This window comes from Medicago sativa, chromosome 4 (assembly GCF_051527215.1).
Source record: "Medicago sativa cultivar Bolivia chromosome 4, Bolivia_mono, whole genome shotgun sequence".
Taxonomy (NCBI): Eukaryota; Viridiplantae; Streptophyta; class Magnoliopsida; order Fabales; family Fabaceae; genus Medicago; species Medicago sativa.
Window position 1 is genome coordinate 42,369,805 of NC_140752.1, and position 25,677 is coordinate 42,395,481.

The 25,677-nt window shown below is 32.7% G+C and overlaps 1 long non-coding RNA gene across 1 annotated transcript; it reads left to right on the forward strand.

Moving 5' to 3' along the window:
• The first annotated feature begins 23,052 nt into the window (after positions 1-23,052).
• Positions 23,053-25,379, forward strand: LOC146929367 (uncharacterized). Its single transcript, XR_015008261.1, has 2 exons — positions 23,053-23,174; positions 25,077-25,379. It is a non-coding gene; the product is annotated as an uncharacterized LOC146929367 (long non-coding RNA).
• The last annotated feature ends 298 nt before the right edge of the window (positions 25,380-25,677 follow it).

Genomic DNA, 25,677 nt, shown 5'->3' on the forward strand with positions numbered 1-25,677 from the left:
AAGTAACCTAACTAAAATATTGTTTAAATCGAGTTATCATCTTGGAAGACGAAAGGTCACAACTTGTGACCTTTCGTCTTCCAGGATAAAAACTCTATTTAAACAATATTTTAGTCAACTTACTTGTTCATTGGTTATATATTCAAGTAAACTGACTAAAATAATGTTCAAATCGAGTTATCATCCTGGAAGACGAAAGGTCACACCTTGTGACCTTTCGTCTTCCAGGATAAAACTCTATTTAAACAATATTTTAGTAGTTACTTGTTCATTGGTTATATATTCAAGTAACCTGACTAAAATATTGTTTAAATCGAGTTATCATCCTGGAAGACGAAAGGTCACACCTTGTGACCTTTCGTCTTCCAGGATAAAAACTCTATTTAAACAATATTTTAGTCAACTTACTTGTTCATTGGTTATATATTCAAGTAACATAACTAAAATATTGTTTAAATCGAGTTATCATCTTGGAAGACGAAAGGTCACAACTTGTGACCTTTCGTCTTCCAGGATAAAAACTCTATTTAAGCAATATTTTAGTCAAGTTACTTGTTCATTGGTTATATATTCAAGTAAACTGACTAAATAATGTTTAAATCGAGTTATCATCCTGGAAGACGAAAGGTCACAGACGAAAGGTCACACCTTGTGACCTTTCCTCTTCCTGGATCAAAACTCTATTTAAAAAATATTTTAGTCTCGTTACTTGTTCATTGGTTATATATTCAAGTAACCTGACTAAAATAATGTTTAAATCGAGTTATCATCCTGGAAGACGAAAGGTCACACCTTATGACCTTTCCTCTTCCAGGATCAAAACTCTATTTAAACAATATTTTAGTCCAATTACTTGTTCATTGGTTATATATTCAAGTAACCTGACTAAAATAATGTTTAAATCGAGTTATCATCCTGGAAGACGAAAGGTCACACCTTGTGACCTTTCGTCTTCCAAGATAAAAATTTATTTCAGCAATATTTTAGTCAACTTACTTGTTCATTGGTTATTTATTCAAGTAACTTGACTAAAATAATGTTCAAATCGAGTTATCATCCTGGAAGAGGAAAGGTCACACCATGAGACCTTTCGTCTTCCAGGATAAAAACTCTATTTAAACAATATTTTAGTCAAGTTACTTGTTCATTGGTTATATATTCAAGTACACTGACTAAAATAATGTTCAAATCGAGTTATCATCCTGGAAGACGAAAGGTCACACCTTGTGACCTTTCGTCTTCCAGGATAAAACTCTATTTAAACAATATTTTAGTAGTTACTTGTTCATTGGTTATATATTCAAGTAACCTGACTAAAATATTGTTTAAATCGAGTTATCATCCTGGAAGACGAAAGGTCACACCTTGTGACCTTTCGTCTTCCAGGATAAAAACTCTATTTAAACAATATTTTAGTCAACTTACTTGTTCATTGGTTATATATTCAAGTAACCTAACTAAAATATTGTTTAAATCGAGTTATCATCTTGGAAGACGAAAGGTCACAACTTGTGACCTTTCGTCTTCCAGGACAAAAATTCTATTTAAACAATATTTTAGTCAAGTTACTTGTTCATTGGTTATATATTCAAGTAACCTGACTAAAATAATGTTCAAATCGAGTTATCATCTTGGAAGACGAAAGGTCACAACTTGTGACCTTTCGTCTTCCAGGATAAAAACTCTATTTAAACAATATTTTAGTCAAGTTACTTGTTCATTGGTTATATATTCAAGTAACCTGACTAAAATAATGTTTAAATCGAGCTATCATCCTGGAAGACGAAAGGTCACACCTTGTGACCTTTCGTCTTCCAGGATAAAAGCTCTATTTAAACAATATTTTAGTCAAGTTACTTGTTCATTGGTTATATATTCAAGTAACCTGACTAAAAAAATGTTCAAATCGAGTTATCATCCTGGAAGACGAAAGGTCACACCTTGTGACCTTTTGTCTTCCAGGATAAAAACTTTATTTAAACATTGGTTATATATTCAAGTAACCTGACTAAAATAATGTTCAAATCGAGTTATCATCCTGGAAGACGAAAAGTCACACCTTGCGACCTTTCGTCTTCCAAGATAAAAACTCTATTTAAACAATATCTTAGTCAAGTTTCTTGTTCAATATTCAAGTAACCTGACTAAAATAATGTTTAAATCGAGCTATCATCCTGGAAGAGGAAAGGTCACACCTTGTGACCTTTCGTCTTCCAGGATAAAAACTCTATTTAAACAATATTTTAGTCAAGTTACTTGTTCATTGGTTATATATTCATGTAACCTGACTAAAATAATGTTCAAATCGAGTTATCATCTTGGAATACGAAAGGTCACAACCTGTGACCTTTCGTCTTCCAGGATAAAAACTCTATTTAAACAATACTTTAGTCCAATTACTTGTTCATTGGTTATATATTCAAGTAACCTGACTAAAATAATGTTTAAATCGAGCTATCATCCTGGAAGACGAAAGGTCACACCTTGTGACCTTTCGTCTTCCAGGATAAAAACTCTATTTAAACAATATTTTTGTCAAGTTAATTGTTCATTGGTTATATATTCAAGTAATCTGACTAAAATATTGTTTAAATCGAGTTATTATCCTGGAACACGAAAGGTCGCAACTTGTGACAAGGTCACAACTTGTGACCTTTCGTCTTCCAGGATAAAAACTCTATTTAAACAATATTTTAGTCAAGTTACTTGTTCATTGGATATATATTCAAGTAACCTGACTAAAATAATGTTCAAATTGAGTTATCATCCTGGAAGACGAAAGGTCACACATTGTGATGTTTCGTCTTCCAGGATACAAACTCTATTTAAACAATATTTTAGTCAAGTTACTTGTTCATTGGTTATATATTCAAGTAACCTGTCTAAAATAATGTTCAAATCGAGTTATCATCCTGGAAGACGAAAGGTCACACCTTGGGACCTTTTGTCTTCCAGGATAAAAACTCTATTTAAACATTGCTTATATATTTAAGTAACCTGACTAAAATAATGTTCAAACCGAGTTATCATCCTGGAACACGAAAGGTCACACCTTGTGACCTTTCGTCTTCCAATATAAAAACTCTATTTAAACAATATTTTAGTCAAGTTTCTTGTTCATTGGTTATATATTAAAGTAACCTGACTAAAATAATGTTCAAATCGAGTTATCATCCTGGAAGACGAAAGGTCACACCTTGTGACCTTTCGTCTTCCAGGATAAAAACTCTATTTAAACAATATTTTAGTCAACTTACTTGTTCATTGGTTATATATTCAAGTAACCTAACTAAAATATTGTTTAAATCGAGTTATCATCTTGGAAGACGAAAGGTCACAACTTGTGACCTTTCGTCTTCCAGGATAAAAACTCTATTTAAACAATATTTTAGTCAACTTACTTGTTCATTGGTTATATATTCAAGTAAACTGACTAAAATAATGTTCAAATCGAGTTATCATCCTGGAAGACGAAAGGTCACACCTTGTGACCTTTCGTCTTCCAGGATAAAACTCTATTTAAACAATATTTTAGTAGTTACTTGTTCATTGGTTATATATTCAAGTAACCTGACTAAAATATTGTTTAAATCGAGTTATCATCCTGGAAGACGAAAGGTCACACCTTGTGACCTTTCGTCTTCCAGGATAAAAACTCTATTTAAACAATATTTTAGTCAACTTACTTGTTCATTGGTTATATATTCAAGTAACATAACTAAAATATTGTTTAAATCGAGTTATCATCTTGGAAGACGAAAGGTCACAACTTGTGACCTTTCGTCTTCCAGGATAAAAACTCTATTTAAGCAATATTTTAGTCAAGTTACTTGTTCATTGGTTATATATTCAAGTAAACTGACTAAATAATGTTTAAATCGAGTTATCATCCTGGAAGACGAAAGGTCACAGACGAAAGGTCACACCTTGTGACCTTTCCTCTTCCTGGATCAAAACTCTATTTAAAAAATATTTTAGTCTCGTTACTTGTTCATTGGTTATATATTCAAGTAACCTGACTAAAATAATGTTTAAATCGAGTTATCATCCTGGAAGACGAAAGGTCACACCTTATGACCTTTCCTCTTCCAGGATCAAAACTCTATTTAAACAATATTTTAGTCCAATTACTTGTTCATTGGTTATATATTCAAGTAACCTGACTAAAATAATGTTTAAATCGAGTTATCATCCTGGAAGACGAAAGGTCACACCTTGTGACCTTTCGTCTTCCAAGATAAAAATTTATTTCAGCAATATTTTAGTCAACTTACTTGTTCATTGGTTATTTATTCAAGTAACTTGACTAAAATAATGTTCAAATCGAGTTATCATCCTGGAAGAGGAAAGGTCACACCATGAGACCTTTCGTCTTCCAGGATAAAAACTCTATTTAAACAATATTTTAGTCAAGTTACTTGTTCATTGGTTATATATTCAAGTACACTGACTAAAATAATGTTCAAATCGAGTTATCATCCTGGAAGACGAAAGGTCACACCTTGTGACCTTTCGTCTTCCAGGATAAAACTCTATTTAAACAATATTTTAGTAGTTACTTGTTCATTGGTTATATATTCAAGTAACCTGACTAAAATATTGTTTAAATCGAGTTATCATCCTGGAAGACGAAAGGTCACACCTTGTGACCTTTCGTCTTCCAGGATAAAAACTCTATTTAAACAATATTTTAGTCAACTTACTTGTTCATTGGTTATATATTCAAGTAACCTAACTAAAATATTGTTTAAATCGAGTTATCATCTTGGAAGACGAAAGGTCACAACTTGTGACCTTTCGTCTTCCAGGACAAAAATTCTATTTAAACAATATTTTAGTCAAGTTACTTGTTCATTGGTTATATATTCAAGTAACCTGACTAAAATAATGTTCAAATCGAGTTATCATCTTGGAAGACGAAAGGTCACAACTTGTGACCTTTCGTCTTCCAGGATAAAAACTCTATTTAAACAATATTTTAGTCAAGTTACTTGTTCATTGGTTATATATTCAAGTAACCTGACTAAAATAATGTTTAAATCGAGCTATCATCCTGGAAGACGAAAGGTCACACCTTGTGACCTTTCGTCTTCCAGGATAAAAGCTCTATTTAAACAATATTTTAGTCAAGTTACTTGTTCATTGGTTATATATTCAAGTAACCTGACTAAAAAAATGTTCAAATCGAGTTATCATCCTGGAAGACGAAAGGTCACACCTTGTGACCTTTTGTCTTCCAGGATAAAAACTTTATTTAAACATTGGTTATATATTCAAGTAACCTGACTAAAATAATGTTCAAATCGAGTTATCATCCTGGAAGACGAAAAGTCACACCTTGCGACCTTTCGTCTTCCAAGATAAAAACTCTATTTAAACAATATCTTAGTCAAGTTTCTTGTTCAATATTCAAGTAACCTGACTAAAATAATGTTTAAATCGAGCTATCATCCTGGAAGAGGAAAGGTCACACCTTGTGACCTTTCGTCTTCCAGGATAAAAACTCTATTTAAACAATATTTTAGTCAAGTTACTTGTTCATTGGTTATATATTCATGTAACCTGACTAAAATAATGTTCAAATCGAGTTATCATCTTGGAATACGAAAGGTCACAACCTGTGACCTTTCGTCTTCCAGGATAAAAACTCTATTTAAACAATACTTTAGTCCAATTACTTGTTCATTGGTTATATATTCAAGTAACCTGACTAAAATAATGTTTAAATCGAGCTATCATCCTGGAAGACGAAAGGTCACACCTTGTGACCTTTCGTCTTCCAGGATAAAAACTCTATTTAAACAATATTTTTGTCAAGTTAATTGTTCATTGGTTATATATTCAAGTAATCTGACTAAAATATTGTTTAAATCGAGTTATTATCCTGGAACACGAAAGGTCGCAACTTGTGACAAGGTCACAACTTGTGACCTTTCGTCTTCCAGGATAAAAACTCTATTTAAACAATATTTTAGTCAAGTTACTTGTTCATTGGATATATATTCAAGTAACCTGACTAAAATAATGTTCAAATTGAGTTATCATCCTGGAAGACGAAAGGTCACACATTGTGATGTTTCGTCTTCCAGGATACAAACTCTATTTAAACAATATTTTAGTCAAGTTACTTGTTCATTGGTTATATATTCAAGTAACCTGTCTAAAATAATGTTCAAATCGAGTTATCATCCTGGAAGACGAAAGGTCACACCTTGTGACCTTTTGTCTTCCAGGATAAAAACTCTATTTAAACATTGCTTATATATTTAAGTAACCTGACTAAAATAATGTTCAAACCGAGTTATCATCCTGGAACACGAAAGGTCACACCTTGTGACCTTTCGTCTTCCAATATAAAAACTCTATTTAAACAATATTTTAGTCAAGTTTCTTGTTCATTGGTTATATATTAAAGTAACCTGACTAAAATAATGTTCAAATCGAGTTATCATCCTGGAAGACGAAAGGTCACACCTTGTGACCTTTCGTCTTCCAGGATAAAAACTCTATTTAAACAATATTTTAGTCAACTTACTTGTTCATTGGTTATATATTCAAGTAACCTAACTAAAATATTGTTTAAATCGAGTTATCATCTTGGAAGACGAAAGGTCACAACTTGTGACCTTTCGTCTTCCAGGATAAAAACTCTATTTAAACAATATTTTAGTCAACTTACTTGTTCATTGGTTATATATTCAAGTAAACTGACTAAAATAATGTTCAAATCGAGTTATCATCCTGGAAGACGAAAGGTCACACCTTGTGACCTTTCGTCTTCCAGGATAAAACTCTATTTAAACAATATTTTAGTAGTTACTTGTTCATTGGTTATATATTCAAGTAACCTGACTAAAATATTGTTTAAATCGAGTTATCATCCTGGAAGACGAAAGGTCACACCTTGTGACCTTTCGTCTTCCAGGATAAAAACTCTATTTAAACAATATTTTAGTCAACTTACTTGTTCATTGGTTATATATTCAAGTAACATAACTAAAATATTGTTTAAATCGAGTTATCATCTTGGAAGACGAAAGGTCACAACTTGTGACCTTTCGTCTTCCAGGATAAAAACTCTATTTAAACAATATTTTAGTCAACTTACTTGTTCATTGGTTATATATTCAAGTAACCTGACTAAAATAATGTTCAAATCGAGTTATCATCCTGGAAGACGAAAGGTCACACCTTGTGACCTTTCGTCTTCCAGTATAAAAACTCTATTCAAACAATATTTTAGTCAAGTTACTTGTTCATTGGTTATATATTCAAGTAACCTGACTAAAATAATGTTCAAATCGAGTTATTATCCTGGAAGACGAAAGGTCACATCTTGTGACGTTTCGTCTTCCAGTATAAAAACTCTATTTAAACAATATTTTAGTCAAGTTACTTGTTCATTGGTTATATATTCAAGTTAAATCGAGTTATCATCCTGGAAGACGAAAGGTCACACCTTGTGACCATTCGTCTTCCAGGATAAAAACTCTATTTAAACAATATTTTAGTCAAGTTACTTGTTCATTGGTTATATATTCAAGTAACCTGACTAAAATAATGTTCAAATCGAGTTATCATCCTGGAAGACGAAAGGTCACACCTTGTGAGGTTTCGTCTTCCAGGATAAAAACTCTATTTAAACAATATTTTAGTCAAGTTACTTGTTCATTGGTTATATATTCAAGTAACCTGACTAATATATTGTTTAAATCGAGTTATCATCCTGGAAGACGAAAGGTCACACCTTGAGACCTTTCGTCTTCCAGGATAAAAACTCTATTTAAACAATATTTTAGTCAAGTTACTTGTTCATTGGTTATATATTCAAGTAAACTGACTAAAATAATGTTCAAATCGAGTTATCATCCTGGAAGACGAAAGGTCACACCTTGTGACCTTTCGTCTTCCAGGATAAAACTCTATTTAAACAATATTTTAGTAGTTACTTGTTCATTGGTTATATATTCAAGTAACCTGACTAAAATATTGTTTAAATCGAGTTATCATCCGGGAAGACGAAAGGTCACACCTTGTGACCTTTCGTCTTCCAGGATAAAAACTCTATTTAAACAATAATTTAGTCAACTTACTTGTTCATTGGTTATATATTCAAGTAACCTAACTAATATATTGTTTAAATCGAGTTATCATCCTGGAAGACGAAAGGTCACACCTTGAGACCTTTCGTCTTCCAGGATAAAAACTCTATTTAAACAATATTTTAGTCAAGTTACTTGTTCATTGGTTATATATTCAAGTAAACTGACTAAAATAATGTTCAAATCGAGTTATCATCCTGGAAGACGAAAGGTCACACCTTGTGACCTTTCGTCTTCCAGGATAAAACTCTATTTAAACAATATTTTAGTAGTTACTTGTTCATTGGTTATATATTCAAGTAACCTGACTAAAATATTGTTTAAATCGAGTTATCATCCTGGAAGACGAAAGGTCACACCTTGTGACCTTTCGTCTTCCAGGATAAAAACTCTATTTAAACAATATTTTAGTCAACTTACTTGTTCATTGGTTATATATTCAAGTAACCTAACTAAAATATTGTTTAAATCGAGTTATCATCGTGGAAGACGAAAGGTCACAACTTGTGACCTTTCGTCTTCCAGGATAAAAACTCTATTTAAACAATATTTTAGTCAACTTACTTGTTCATTGGTTATATATTCAAGTAACCTGACTAAAATAATGTTCAAATCGAGTTATCATCCTGGAAGACGAAAGGTCACACCTTGTGACCTTTCGTCTTCCAGTATAAAAACTCTATTCAAACAATATTTTAGTCAAGTTACTTGTTCATTGGTTATATATTCAAGTAACCTGACTAAAATAATGTTCAAATCGAGTTATTATCCTGGAAGACGAAAGGTCACATCTTGTGACGTTTCGTCTTCCAGTATAAAAACTCTATTTAAACAATATTTTAGTCAAGTTACTTGTTCATTGGTTATATATTCAAGTTAAATCGAGTTATCATCCTGGAAGACGAAAGGTCACACCTTGTGAACTTTCGTCTTCCAGGATAAAAACTCTATTTAAACAATATTTTAGTCAAGTTACTTGTTCATTGGTTATATATTCAAGTAACCTGACTAAAATAATGTTCAAATCGAGTTATCATCCTGGAAGACGAAAGGTCACACCTTGTGAGGTTTCGTCTTCCAGGATAAAAACTCTATTTAAGCAATATTTTAGTCAAGTTACTTCTTCATTGGTTATATATTCAAGTAAACTGACTAAATAATGTTTAAATCGAGTTATCATCCTGGAAGACGAAAGGTCACAGACGAAAGGTCACACCTTGTGACCTTTCCTCTTCCAGGATCAAAACTCTATTTAAAAAATATTTTAGTCTCGTTACTTGTTCATTGGTTATATATTCAAGTAACCTGACTAAAATAATGTTTAAATCGAGTTATCATCCTGGAAGACGAAAGGTCACACCTTATGACCTTTCCTCTTCCAGGATCAAAACTCTATTTAAACAATATTTTACTCTCGTTACTTGTTCATTGGTTATATATTCAAGTAACCTGACTAAAATAATGTTTAAATCGAGTTATCATCCTGGAAGACGAAAGGTCACACCTTGTGACCTTTCGTCTTCCAAGATAAAAATTTATTTCAGCAATATTTTAGTCAACTTACTTGTTCATTGGTTATTTATTCAAGTAACCTGACTAAAATAATGTTCAAATCGAGTTATCATCCTGGAAGAGGAAAGGTCACACCTTGAGACCTTTCGTCTTCCAGGATAAAAACTCTATTTAAACAATATTTTAGTCAAGTTACTTGTTCATTGGTTATATATTCAAGTACACTGACTAAAATAATGTTCAAATCGAGTTATCATCCTGGAAGACGAAAGGTCACACCTTGTGACCTTTCATCTTCCAGGATAAAACTCTATTTAAACAATATTTTAGTAGTTACTTGTTCATTGGTTATATATTCAAGTAACCTGACTAAAATATTGTTTAAATCGAGTTATCATCCTGGAAGACGAAAGGTCACACCTTGTGACCTTTCGTCTTCCAGGATAAAAACTCTATTTAAACAATATTTTAGTCAACTTACTTGTTCATTGGTTATATATTCAAGTAACCTAACTAAAATATTGTTTAAATCGAGTTATCATCTTGGAAGACGAAAGGTCACAACTTGTGACCTTTCGTCTTCCAGGATAAAAACTCTATTTAAACAATATTTTAGTCAACTTACTTGTTCATTGGTTATATATTCAAGTAACCTGACTAAAATAATGTTCAAATCGAGTTATCATCCTGGAAGACGAAAGGTCACACCTTGTGACGTTTCGTCTTCCAGTATAAAAACTCTATTTAAACAATATTTTAGTCAAGTTACTTGTTCATTGGTTATATATTCAAGTTAAATCGAGTTATCATCCTGGAAGACGAAAGGTCACACCTTGTGACCTTTCGTCTTCCAGGATAAAAACTCTATTTAAACAATATTTTAGTCAAGTTACTTATTCATTGGTTATATATTCAAGTAACCTGACTAAAATAATGTTCAAATCGAGTTATCATCCTGGAAGACGAAAGGTCACACCTTGTGAGGTTTCGTCTTCCAGGATAAAAACTCTATTTAAGCAATATTTTAGTCAAGTTACTTGTTCATTGGTTATATATTCAAGTAAACTGACTAAAATAATGTTTAAATCGAGTTCTCATCCTGGAAGACGAAAGGTCACAGACGAAAGGTCACACCTTGTGACCTTTCCTCTTCTAGGATCAAAACTCTATTTAAAAAATATTTTAGTCTCGTTACTTGTTCATTGGTTATATATTCAAGTAACCTGACTAAAATAATGTTTAAATCGAGTTATCATCCTGGAAGACGAAAGGTCACACCTTATGACCTTTCCTCTTCCAGGATCAAAACTCTATTTAAACAATATTTTACTCTCGTTACTTGTTCATTGGTTATATATTCAAGTAACCTGACTAAAATAATGTTTAAATCGAGTTATCATCCTGGAAGACGAAAGGTCACACCTTGTGACCTTTCGTCTTCCAAGATAAAAATTTATTTCAGCAATATTTTAGTCAACTTACTTGTTCATTGGTTATTTATTCAAGTAACCTGACTAAAATAATGTTCAAATCGAGTTATCATCCTGGAAGAGGAAAGGTCACACCTTGAGACCTTTCGTCTTCCAGGATAAAAACTCTATTTAAACAATATTTTAGTCAAGTTACTTGTTCATTGGTTATATATTCAAGTACACTGACTAAAATAATGTTCAAATCGAGTTATCATCCTGGAAGACGAAAGGTCACACCTTGTGACCTTTCATCTTCCAGGATAAAACTCTATTTAAACAATATTTTAGTAGTTACTTGTTCATTGGTTATATATTCAAGTAACCTGACTAAAATATTGTTTAAATCGAGTTATCATCCTGGAAGACGAAAGGTCACACCTTGTGACCTTTCGTCTTCCAGGATAAAAACTCTATTTAAACAATATTTTAGTCAACTTACTTGTTCATTGGTTATATATTCAAGTAACCTAACTAAAATATTGTTTAAATCGAGTTATCATCTTGGAAGACGAAAGGTCACAACTTGTGACCTTTCGTCTTCCAGGATAAAAACTCTATTTAAACAATATTTTAGTCAACTTACTTGTTCATTGGTTATATATTCAAGTAACCTGACTAAAATAATGTTCAAATCGAGTTATCATCCTGGAAGACGAAAGGTCACACCTTGTGACGTTTCGTCTTCCAGTATAAAAACTCTATTTAAACAATATTTTAGTCAAGTTACTTGTTCATTGGTTATATATTCAAGTTAAATCGAGTTATCATCCTGGAAGACGAAAGGTCACACCTTGTGACCTTTCGTCTTCCAGGATAAAAACTCTATTTAAGCAATATTTTAGTCAAGTTACTTGTTCATTGGTTATATATTCAAGTAACCTGACTAAAATAATGTTCAAATCGAGTTATCATCCTGGAAGACGAAAGGTCACACCTTGTGAGGTTTCGTCTTCCAGGATAAAAACTCTATTTAAGCAATATTTTAGTCAAGTTACTTGTTCATTGGTTATATATTCAAGTAAACTGACTAAAATAATGTTTAAATCGAGTTCTCATCCTGGAAGACGAAAGGTCACAGACGAAAGGTCACACCTTGTGACCTTTCCTCTTCTAGGATCAAAACTCTATTTAAAAAATATTTTAGTCTCGTTACTTGTTCATTGGTTATATATTCAAGTAACCTGACTAAAATAATGTTTAAATCGAGTTATCATCCTGGAAGACGAAAGGTCACACCTTATGACCTTTCCTCTTCCAGGATCAAAACTCTATTTAAACAATATTTTACTCTCGTTACTTGTTCATTGGTTATATATTCAAGTAACCTGACTAAAATAATGTTCAAATCGAGTTATTATCCTAGAAGACGAAAGGTCACACCTTGTGACGTTTCGTCTTCCAGTATAAAAACTCTATTTAAACAATATTTTAGTCAAGTTACTTGTTCATTGGTTATATATTCAAGTTAAATCGAGTTATCATCCTGGAAGACGAAAGGTCACACCTTGTGACCTTTCGTCTTCCAGGATAAAAACTCTATTTAAACAATATTTTAGTCAAGTTACTTGTTCATTGGTTATATATTCAAGTAACCTGACTAAAATAATGTTCAAATCGAGTTATCATCCTGGAAGACGAAAGGTCACACCTTGTGACCTTTCGTCTTCCAGTATAAAAACTCTATTCAAACAATATTTTAGTCAAGTTACTTGTTCATTGGTTATATATTCAAGTAACCTGACTAAAATAATGTTCAAATCGAGTTATTATCCTGGAAGACGAAAGGTCACACCTTGTGACGTTTCGTCTTCCAGTATAAAAACTCTATTTAAACAATATTTTAGTCAAGTTACTTGTTCATTGGTTATATATTCAAGTTAAATCGAGTTATCATCCTGGAAGACGAAAGGTCACACCTTGTGACCTTTCGTCTTCCAGGATAAAAACTCTATTTAAACAATATTTTAGTCAAGTTACTTGTTCATTGGTTATATATTCAAGTAACCTGACTAAAATAATGTTCAAATCGAGTTATTATCCTGGAAGATGAAAGGTCACACCTTGTGACGTTTCGTCTTCCAGTATAAAAAATCTATTTAAACAATATTTTAGTCAAGTTACTTGTTCATTGGTTATATATTCAAGTTAAATCGAGTTATCATCCTGGAAGACGAAAGGTCACACCTTGTGACCTTTCGTCTTCCAGGATAAAAACTCTATTTAAACAATATTTTAGTCAAGTTACTTGTTCATTGGTTATATATTCAAGTAACCTGACTAAAATAATGTTCAAATCGAGTTATTATCCAGGAAGACGAAAGGTCACACCTTGTGACGTTTCGTCTTCCAGTATAAAAACTCTATTTAAACAATATTTTAGTCAAGTTACTTGTTCATTGGTTATATATTCAAGTTAAATCGAGTTATCATCCTGGAAGACGAAAGGTCACACCTTGTGACCTTTCGTCTTCCAGGATAAAAACTCTATTTAAACAATATTTTAGTCAAGTTACTTGTTCATTGGTTATATATTCAAGTAACCTGACTAAAATAATGTTCAAATCGAGTTATCATCCTGGAAGACGAAAGGTCACACCTTGTGAGGTTTCGTCTTCCAGGATAAAAACTCTATTTAAGCAATATTTTAGTCAAGTTACTTCTTCATTGGTTATATATTCAAGTAAACTGACTAAATAATGTTTAAATCGAGTTATCATCCTGGAAGACGAAAGGTCACAGACGAAAGGTCACACCTTGTGACCTTTCCTCTTCCAGGATCAAAACTCTATTTAAAAAATATTTTAGTCTCGTTACTTGTTCATTGGTTATATATTCAAGTAACCTGACTAAAATAATGTTTAAATCGAGTTATCATCCTGGAAGACGAAAGGTCACACCTTATGACCTTTCCTCTTCCAGGATCAAAACTCTATTTAAACAATATTTTACTCTCGTTACTTGTTCATTGGTTATATATTCAAGTAACCTGACTAAAATAATGTTTAAATCGAGTTATCATCCTGGAAGACGAAAGGTCACACCTTGTGACCTTTCGTCTTCCAAGATAAAAATTTATTTCAGCAATATTTTAGTCAACTTACTTGTTCATTGGTTATTTATTCAAGTAACCTGACTAAAATAATGTTCAAATCGAGTTATCATCCTGGAAGAGGAAAGGTCACACCTTGAGACCTTTCGTCTTCCAGGATAAAAACTCTATTTAAACAATATTTTAGTCAAGTTACTTGTTCATTGGTTATATATTCAAGTACACTGACTAAAATAATGTTCAAATCGAGTTATCATCCTGGAAGACGAAAGGTCACACCTTGTGACCTTTCCTCTTCCAGGATAAAACTCTATTTAAACAATATTTTAGTAGTTACTTGTTCATTGGTTATATATTCAAGTAACCTGACTAAAATATTGTTTAAATCGAGTTATCATCCTGGAAGACGAAAGGTCACACCTTGTGACCTTTCGTCTTCCAGGATAAAAACTCTATTTAAACAATATTTTAGTCAACTTACTTGTTCATTGGTTATATATTCAAGTAACCTAACTAAAATATTGTTTAAATCGAGTTATCATCTTGGAAGACGAAAGGTCACAACTTGTGACCTTTCGTCTTCCAGGATAAAAACTCTATTTAAACAATATTTTAGTCAACTTACTTGTTCATTGGTTATATATTCAAGTAACCTGACTAAAATAATGTTCAAATCGAGTTATCATCCTGGAAGACGAAAGGTCACACCTTGTGACGTTTCGTCTTCCAGTATAAAAACTCTATTTAAACAATATTTTAGTCAAGTTACTTGTTCATTGGTTATATATTCAAGTTAAATCGAGTTATCATCCTGGAAGACGAAAGGTCACACCTTGTGACCTTTCGTCTTCCAGGATAAAAACTCTATTTAAGCAATATTTTAGTCAAGTTACTTGTTCATTGGTTATATATTCAAGTAACCTGACTAAAATAATGTTCAAATCGAGTTATCATCCTGGAAGACGAAAGGTCACACCTTGTGAGGTTTCGTCTTCCAGGATAAAAACTCTATTTAAGCAATATTTTAGTCAAGTTACTTGTTCATTGGTTATATATTCAAGTAAACTGACTAAAATAATGTTTAAATCGAGTTCTCATCCTGGAAGACGAAAGGTCACACCTTGTGACCTTTCCTCTTCTAGGATCAAAACTCTATTTAAAAAATATTTTAGTCTCGTTACTTGTTCATTGGTTATATATTCAAGTAACCTGACTAAAATAATGTTTAAATCGAGTTATCATCCTGGAAGACGAAAGGTCACACCTTATGACCTTTCCTCTTCCAGGATCAAAACTCTATTTAAACAATATTTTACTCTCGTTACTTGTTCATTGGTTATATATTCAAGTAACCTGACTAAAATAATGTTCAAATCGAGTTATTATCCTAGAAGACGAAAGGTCACACCTTGTGACGTTTCGTCTTCCAGTATAAAAACTCTATTTAAACAATATTTTAGTCAAGTTACTTGTTCATTGGTTATATATTCAAGTTAAATCGAGTTATCATCCTGGAAGACGAAAGGTCACACCTTGTGACCTTTCGTCTTCCAGGATAAAAACTCTATTTAAACAATATTTTAGTCAAGTTACTTGTTCATTGGTTATATATTCAAGTAACCTGACTAAAATAATGTTCAAATCGAGTTATCATCCTGGAAGACGAAAGGTCACACCTTGTGACCTTTCGTCTTCCAGTATAAAAACTCTATTCAAACAATATTTTAGTCAAGTTACTTGTTCATTGGTTATATATTCAAGTAACCTGACTAAAATAATGTTCAAATCGAGTTATTATCCTGGAAGACGAAAGGTCACACCTTGTGACGTTTCGTCTTCCAGTATAAAAACTCTATTTAAACAATATTTTAGTCAAGTTACTTGTTCATTGGTTATATATTCAAGTTAAATCGAGTTATCATCCTGGAAGACGAAAGGTCACACCTTGTGACCTTTCGTCTTCCAGGATAAAAACTCTATTTAAACAATATTTTAGTCAAGTTACTTGTTCATTGGTTATATATTCAAGTAACCTGACTAAAATAATGTTCAAATCGAGTTATTATCCTGGAAGATGAAAGGTCACACCTTGTGACGTTTCGTCTTCCAGTATAAAAAATCTATTTAAACAATATTTTAGTCAAGTTACTTGTTCATTGGTTATATATTCAAGTTAAATCGAGTTATCATCCTGGAAGACGAAAGGTCACACCTTGTGACCTTTCGTCTTCCAGGATAAAAACTCTATTTAAACAATATTTTAGTCAAGTTACTTGTTCATTGGTTATATATTCAAGTAACCTGACTAAAATAATGTTCAAATCGAGTTATTATCCAGGAAGACGAAAGGTCACACCTTGTGACGTTTCGTCTTCCAGTATAAAAACTCTATTTAAACAATATTTTAGTCAAGTTACTTGTTCATTGGTTATATATTCAAGTTAAATCGAGTTATCATCCTGGAAGACGAAAGGTCACACCTTGTGACCTTTCGTCTTCCAGGATAAAAACTCTATTTAAACAATATTTTAGTCAAGTTACTTGTTCATTGGTTATATATTCAAGTAACCTGACTAAAATAATGTTCAAATCGAGTTATCATCCTGGAAGACGAAAGGTCACACCTTGTGAGGTTTCGTCTTCCAGGATAAAAACTCTATTTAAGCAATATTTTAGTCAAGTTACTTCTTCATTGGTTATATATTCAAGTAAACTGACTAAATAATGTTTAAATCGAGTTATCATCCTGGAAGACGAAAGGTCACAGACGAAAGGTCACACCTTGTGACCTTTCCTCTTCCAGGATCAAAACTCTATTTAAAAAATATTTTAGTCTCGTTACTTGTTCATTGGTTATATATTCAAGTAACCTGACTAAAATAATGTTTAAATCGAGTTATCATCCTGGAAGACGAAAGGTCACACCTTATGACCTTTCCTCTTCCAGGATCAAAACTCTATTTAAACAATATTTTACTCTCGTTACTTGTTCATTGGTTATATATTCAAGTAACCTGACTAAAATAATGTTTAAATCGAGTTATCATCCTGGAAGACGAAAGGTCACACCTTGTGACCTTTCGTCTTCCAAGATAAAAATTTATTTCAGCAATATTTTAGTCAACTTACTTGTTCATTGGTTATTTATTCAAGTAACCTGACTAAAATAATGTTCAAATCGAGTTATCATCCTGGAAGAGGAAAGGTCACACCTTGAGACCTTTCGTCTTCCAGGATAAAAACTCTATTTAAACAATATTTTAGTCAAGTTACTTGTTCATTGGTTATATATTCAAGTACACTGACTAAAATAATGTTCAAATCGAGTTATCATCCTGGAAGACGAAAGGTCACACCTTGTGACCTTTCCTCTTCCAGGATAAAACTCTATTTAAACAATATTTTAGTAGTTACTTGTTCATTGGTTATATATTCAAGTAACCTGACTAAAATATTGTTTAAATCGAGTTATCATCCTGGAAGACGAAAGGTCACACCTTGTGACCTTTCGTCTTCCAGGATAAAAACTCTATTTAAACAATATTTTAGTCAACTTACTTGTTCATTGGTTATATATTCAAGTAACCTAACTAAAATATTGTTTAAATCGAGTTATCATCTTGGAAGACGAAAGGTCACAACTTGTGACCTTTCGTCTTCCAGGATAAAAACTCTATTTAAACAATATTTTAGTCAACTTACTTGTTCATTGGTTATATATTCAAGTAACCTGACTAAAAAAATGTTCAAATCGAGTTATCATCCTGGAAGACGAAAGGTCACACCTTGTGACGTTTCGTCTTCCAGTATAAAAACTCTATTTAAACAATATTTTAGTCAAGTTACTTGTTCATTGGTTATATATTCAAGTTAAATCGAGTTATCATCCTGGAAGACGAAAGGTCACACCTTGTGACCTTTCGTCTTCCAGGATAAAAACTCTATTTAAACAATATTTTAGTCAAGTTACTTGTTCATTGGTTATATATTCAAGTAACCTGACTAAAATAATGTTCAAATCGAGTTATCATCCTGGAAGACGAAAGGTCACACCTTGTGAGGTTTCGTCTTCCAGGATAAAAACTCTATTTAAGCAATATTTTAGTCAAGTTACTTGTTCATTGGTTATATATTCAAGTAAACTGACTAAAATAATGTTTAAATCGAGTTCTCATCCTGGAAGACGAAAGGTCACAGACGAAAGGTCACACCTTGTGACCTTTCCTCTTCCAGGATCAAAACTCTATTTAAAAAATATTTTAGTCTCGTTACTTGTTCATTGGTTATATATTCAAGTAACCTGACTAAAATAATGTTTAAATCGAGTTATCATCCTGGAAGACGAAAGGTCACACCTTATGACCTTTCCTCTTCCAGGATCAAAACTCTATTTAAACAATATTTTACTCTCGTTACTTGTTCATTGGTTATATATTCAAGTAACCTGACTAAAATAATGTTCAAATCGAGTTATTATCCTAGAAGACGAAAGGTCACACCTTGTGACGTTTCGCCTTCCAGTATAAAAACTCTATTTAAACAATATTTTAGTCAAGTTACTTGTTCATTGGTTATATATTCAAGTTAAATCGAGTTATCATCCTGGAAGACGAAAGGTCACACCTTGTGACCTTTCGTCTTCCAGGATAAAAACTCTATTTAAACAATATTTTAGTCAAGTTACTTGTTCATTGGTTATATATTCAAGTAACCTGACTAAAATAATGTTCAAATCGAGTTATCATCCTGGAAGACGAAAGGTCACACCTTGTGACCTTTCGTCTTCCAGTATAAAAACTCTATTCAAACAATATTTTAGTCAAGTTACTTGTTCATTGGTTATATATTCAAGTAACCTGACTAAAATAATGTTCAAATCGAGTTATTATCCTGGAAGACGAAAGGTCACACCTTGTGACGTTTCGTCTTCCAGTATAAAAACTCTATTTAAACAATATTTTAGTCAAGTTACTTGTTCATTGGTTATATATTCAAGTTAAATCGAGTTATCATCCTGGAAGACGAAAGGTCACACCTTGTGACCTTTCGTCTTCCAGGATAAAAACTCTATTTAAACAATATTTTAGTCAAGTTACTTGTTCATTGGTTATATATTCAAGTAACCTGACTAAAATAATGTTCAAATCGAGTTATCATCCTGGAAGACGAAAGGTCACACCTTGTGAGGTTTCGTCTTCCAGGATTAATACTCTATTTAAGCAATATTTTAGTCAAGTTACTTGTTCATTGGTTATATATTCAAGTAAACTGACTAAAATAATGTTTAAATCGAGTTCTCATCCTGGAAGACGAAAGGTCGCAGACGAAAGGTCACACCTTGTGACCTTTCCTCTTCTAGGATCAAAACTCTATTTAAAAAATATTTTAGTCTCGTTACTTGTTCATTGGTTATATATTCAAGTAACCTGACTAAAATAATGTTTAAATCGAGTTATCATCCTGGAAGACGAAAGGTCACACCTTATGACCTTTCCTCTTCCAGGATCAAAACTCTATTTAAACAATATTTTACTCTCGTTACTTGTTCATTGGTTATATATTCAAGTAACCTGACTAAAATAATGTTCAAATCGAGTTATTATCCTAGAAGACGAAAGGTCACACCTTGTGACGTTTCGTCTTCCAGTATAAAAACTCTATTTAAACAATATTTTAGTCAAGTTACTTGTTCATTGGTTATATATTCAAGTTAAATCGAGTTATCATCCTGGAAGACGAAAGGTCACACCTTGTGACCTTTCGTCTTCCAGGATAAAAACTCTATTTAAACAATATTTTAGTCAAGTTACTTGTTCATTGGTTATATATTCAAGTAACCTGACTAAAATAATGTTCAAATCGAGTTATTATCCTGGAAGACGAAAGGTCACACCTTGTGACATTTCGTCTTCCAGTATAAAAAATCTATTTAAACAATATTTTAGTCAAGTTACTTGTTCATTGGTTATATATTCAAGTTAAATCGAGTTATCATCCTGGAAGACGAAAGGTCACACCTTGTGACCTTTCGTCTTCCAGGATAAAAACTCTATTTAAACAATATTTTAGTCAAGTTACTTGTTCATTGGTTATATATTCAAGTAACCTGACTAAAATAATGTTCAAATCGAGTTATTATCCAGGAAGACGAAAGGTCACACCTTGTGACGTTTCGTCTTCCAGTATAAAAACTCTATTTAAACAATATTTTAGTCAAGTTACTTGTTCATTGGTTATATATTCAAGTTAAATCGAGTTATCATCCTGGAAGACGAAAGGTCACACCTTGTGACCTTTCGTCTTCCAGGATAAAAACTCTATTTAAACAATATTTTAGTCAAGTTACTTGTTCATTGGTTATATATTCAAGTAACCTGACTAAAATAATGTTCAAATCGAGTTATCATCCTGGAAGACGAAAGGTCACACCTTGTGAGGTTTCGTCTTCCAGGATAAAAACTCTATTTAAGCAATATTTTAGTCAAGTTACTTGTTCATTGGTTATATATTCAAGTAAACTGACTAAAATAATGTTTAAATCGAGTTATCATCCTGGAAGACGAAAGGTCACAGACGAAAGGTCACACCTTGTGACCTTTCCTCTTCTAGGATCAAAACTCTATTTAAAAAATATTTTACTCTCGTTACTTGTTCATTGGTTATATATTCAAGTATCCTGACTAAAATAATGTTTAAATCGAGTTATCATCCTGGAAGACGAAAGGTCACACCTTATGACCTTTCCTCTTCCAGGATCAAAACTCTATTTAAACAATATTTTACTCTCGTTACTTGTTCATTGGTTATATATTCAAGTAACCTGACTAAAATAATGTTTAAATCGAGTTATCATCCTGGAAGACGAAAGGTCACACCTTGTGACCTTTCGTCTTCCAAGATAAAAATTTATTTCAGCAATATTTTAGTCAACTTACTTGTTCATTGGTTATTTATTCAAGTAACCTGACTAAAATAATGTTCAAATCGAGTTATCATCCTGGAAGAGGAAAGGTCACACCTTGTGATGTTTCGTCTTCCAGGATAAAAACTCTATTTAAGCAATATTTTAGTCAAGTTACTTGTTCATTGGTTATATATTCAAGTAAACTGACTAAAATAATGTTTAAATCGAGTTATCATCCTGGAAGACGAAAGGTCACAGACGAAAGGTCACACCTTGTGACCTTTCCTCTTCCAGGATCAAAACTCTATTTAAAAAATATTTTAGTCTCGTTACTTGTTCATTGGTTATATATTCAAGTAACCTGACTAAAATAATGTTTAAATCGAGTTATCATCCTGGAAGACGAAAGGTCACACCTTATGACCTTTCCTCTTCCAGGATCAAAACTCTATTTAAACAATATTTTACTCTCGTTACTTGTTCATTGGTTATATATTCAAGTAACCTGACTAAAATAATGTTTAAATCGAGTTATCATCCTGGAAGGCGAAAGGTCACACCTTGTGACCTTTCGTCTTCCAAGATAAAAATTTATTTCAGCAATATTTTAGTCAACTTACTTGTTCATTGGTTATTTATTCAAGTAACCTGACTAAAATAATGTTCAAATCGAGTTATCATCCTGGAAGAGGAAAGGTCACACCTTGTGATGTTTCATCTTCCAGGATAAAAACTCTATTTAAGCAAAATTTTAGTAAAGTTACTTGTTCATTGCTTATATATTCAAGTAACCTGAGTAAAATAATGTTCAAAAAGAGTTATCATCCTGGAAGACGAAAGGTCACACCTTGTGACCTTTTGACTTTCAGGATAAAAAATTTATTTCAACAATTTTTTAGTCACGTTACTTGTTCATTGGTTATATATTCAAGTAAACTGACTAAAATAATATTTAAATTGAGTTATCATCCTGGAAGACGAAAGGTCACATCTTGTGACCTTTCCTCTTCCATGATCAAAACTCTGTTTCAGCAATATTTTAGTCAAGTTACTTGTTCATTGGTTATATATTCAAGTAACCTGACTAAAATAATGTTCAAATCAAGTTATCATCCTGGAAGACGAAATGTCACATCTTGTGACCTTTCGTCTTCCAAGATAAAAACTTTATTTCAGCAATATATTAGTCAACTTACTTGTTCATTGGTTATATATTCAAGTAACCTGACTAAAATAATGTTCAAATTGAGTTATCATCCTGGAAGACGAAAGGTCACACCTTGTGACCTTTCCTCTTCCATGATCAAAACTCTATTTCAGCAATATTTTAGTCAAGTTACTTGTTCATTGGTTATATATTCAAGTAACCTGACTAAAATAATGTTCAAATCTAGTTATCATCCTGGAAGACGAAAGGTCACACCTTGTGACCTTTCGTGTTCCAAGATAAAAACTTTATTTCAGCAATATTTTAGTCAACTTACATGTTCATTGGTTATATATTCAAGTAACCTGAATAAAATAATGTTCAAATCGAGTTATCATCCTGGAAGATGTAACAGCCCGATTTTCACTAGTTTTATTTTATTATTTATTTATGTGTGTTCTATGTGCTCTTATGTGATTGATTGCCTCTGTGTGTATTTTTGGTTGGGATTCATAGAATTCGGTGTTAGAAGGGTATTTTAGTCATTTTGGACTTAGGGGTATTTTGGTCATTTTGAGGGCAGGGGTAATTTTGTAATTTTTGCTTAAAGTTACTTTTAGTGCTTAGTGAGGGTTTTATTTTACTAAGTGTTGGAGAGTGGGGTAATTATTTAGTTTACCGTTAAGTGACCGTTAGTGTTGTATTTTACCGTTAAGTGAGTAGTAACATTTTGGGTTAGAATAGAAATGGGTTAGGCCCATTAAAACATTGTGAGTTGAGCCCAATTAAGTAGAGATTATATAAACACTAGTTGGTAGTGAAATTGGGGTCTTACAAACATTTCATTTCAATTAGAGAGAGTTAGAGAGAAAACTCAAGAGGAGAAAAAGGGTTTTGAAGATAAGGAACTAGAGAGAGCTAGAAGAGGCTAGAGAATCAAGGGTTGGAGCTAAAGTGAGGCACTAGCTAGTGATTGTGGAGAATTAAGGTAAGAGGGTTAGGCTTCACTCATAATTTCATAACTTTTCTCTTTTACCCATTTTCATGAAATTGATGAATTGGTTTTAATTGATGTAAATTCGTGCATAATTGTTGTTGTTATGTTTGAGAACATGATTAGTATGATAATTGTGTTGTTGTTGTTGTTGAATTTGTATGTCGAAATGAGTAGAAATGAGCATAGTATGTTTTTGGATGAAATTGATGAATTGTGAAGTTGTGGTTGATGAATTATGAATGGATTCATGTTCAATTGTTGTTGTTGATGATTTGAATCATGTTGTTGGTTTGATACATTGGGTATCATTAATTGTGAATTGGTGATGGGAATTGTTATGTTGTTGTTGAAAATGGTTGTTGTGAAAATTGGTTTTGATTAGAGAAGAAAACTTGTTGTTTTGAGAAAATGAATTTTCAAAGGTTTGTATAACTTATTCAAATGCCACGAAACGTGTGAGTTTGATGTGTTGGAGCCTCGCGTTATGCCTGGATCACTTTTGACATTGAAAGGTTTTAAACATCCGATTTTGGGACGAAAACGGCAAAAACCCGCGGCCGAAACGCGCGAAAACGCACATTGCGGAGCGCTACGCCGGAGCTAGGGCGCTAGGCGCCCACACTCAGAGAGCTAGCGCCCAGCGTTGCACTCCTGGCGCCAGGAGCCCTGCACAGGGCAACGTACCCGTTGTTCCGTGTTCGGGGGTCGAGGGTAGTCGTGTAGGGGTCTGTAGCGACCGTTTGAAGGTGTTCTTGTACTGTTTTCACTTACTTTTCAACTGGAACATACTTGGCTTTGTTGAATGTTCGAATTTTCAAATGGTTTGAAACTTGTGATTTTCCTCAAACGACTTAGGCTAATTTTTGGAATTAAGGCTTGTTTGCTTATAATTGGCCTAGGCTCTTGCTTGTATGATTTTTAAAAAAAGTAGTTGTGATTGGTTCTACCAAGTCTTAACTTGTTTTGCTTGAAAATGAGAGTTTTTGTGAAAAATGATGAAGTGAGACGAACTTTGAGTTTTTATTGAATTTGTCATGTTTGGCCGATGAATTGCTTATGTAATCTCTATTACACGCATATGTGACTTGTGAGAATACATGGCATAGGCAATTGAGCTTGTTTACTTGGTTTTGACTCAAATGTTCAATTAACTTAATGTTGTGATTTTGAGAGACGGACTTAACTAGAAATGACTTTTGAGAATCGATTGATGGTGAATCCTCTATGGAGAGTTATTATATGTTATGTAAAGATGATTGGTGGTGTATTTATGTGACAACTACATGTTGTGAAATTTTTGAATATTATTGGTGATTGTATATATGAAATGTGGTGGTGAATTGTTAATGATTGCATATATACAAGTGTTGGTGATGGTGAGGTGATTATTGTTTGTGTGAACATATGCATTTGTAGTTGAGTCATATGTTCATGCATACATGACTGATGGTGGTGGATTTTATATCCAATAGAGGTGATTACGATGTTTTTGTTGCATCGAAGGTGACGACCTTGAGGTGTTTTGGTACCACATGCATCTAGATGAGTCTAGAGACATTGCATAAACTGTTGGTGGATTGAATTGCATTAAGATGTGTTTGATGGTTGATTATTGCTAATTGTACTTGCAGATTGAATTGTTAATTGTTGATTGATAAGGTGAGGTTGTAATATGTGTATGATACACTTGTGGATACAAACTTGATATAATGATATTGATTGATCTTGGATTGCTTATATGATGTGAATATTGAGGAACCATGTATGAATTGTCATTCTTTATCCTTGATTATATCTTTCATTGTCAAAGTTCTTATTAATCTTATATGGATTATGATGATGTAATGCTAACCCTCAGTGGTTTACCACCTACCTTTCCGTATGGACGGGTAGATGGAGTGCATGATGCTTAGTCTGTTTTGCTTGATGATGCCGAGGAGTGGAGTTCCTCTTTATTTGCAAGTGTCTAGATTAGGGCTCTGATCTAGGATAGTTCTTGCATGTTGCTTTATTGACTATGTATTTTGGAGTTGGGATATTGTTGTATTTGAGATATGGAGGATATATTTTTATTATATTGAGATTGGGAGTTGTTTATGGATTGTATGTATATATTCCGCTGCTATGTGATGTGACATGATCTTTATGCATGTATGTATTGTGGTTTATTCGAAGACGTAGCATCTATTTCTAGAATATGTTTGTATATTCGCGCGTTTTACCGCTTATTAGAAATAGGGTGTTACAAGTTGGTATCAGAGCTGTGGTCAGTCTTGTCCAGACTAGTAGACTAGTGTTTGTTGATTTACCCTGTTAGTATGCGAATGGTAATGAGTTGCCTTCGATACTTGTTCCTGTGTTATTGTGCTGTTGTTCTTATCTGTTGGTTGGTTTTGTGTAGAAGTGAGATGGCTGGTGGTAGAGATGATGCGGCGATTGCTCAGGCTTTGGCTTCGTTGGCTCAGGTGTTGGCTCAGGCTAATGATCAAGCGGC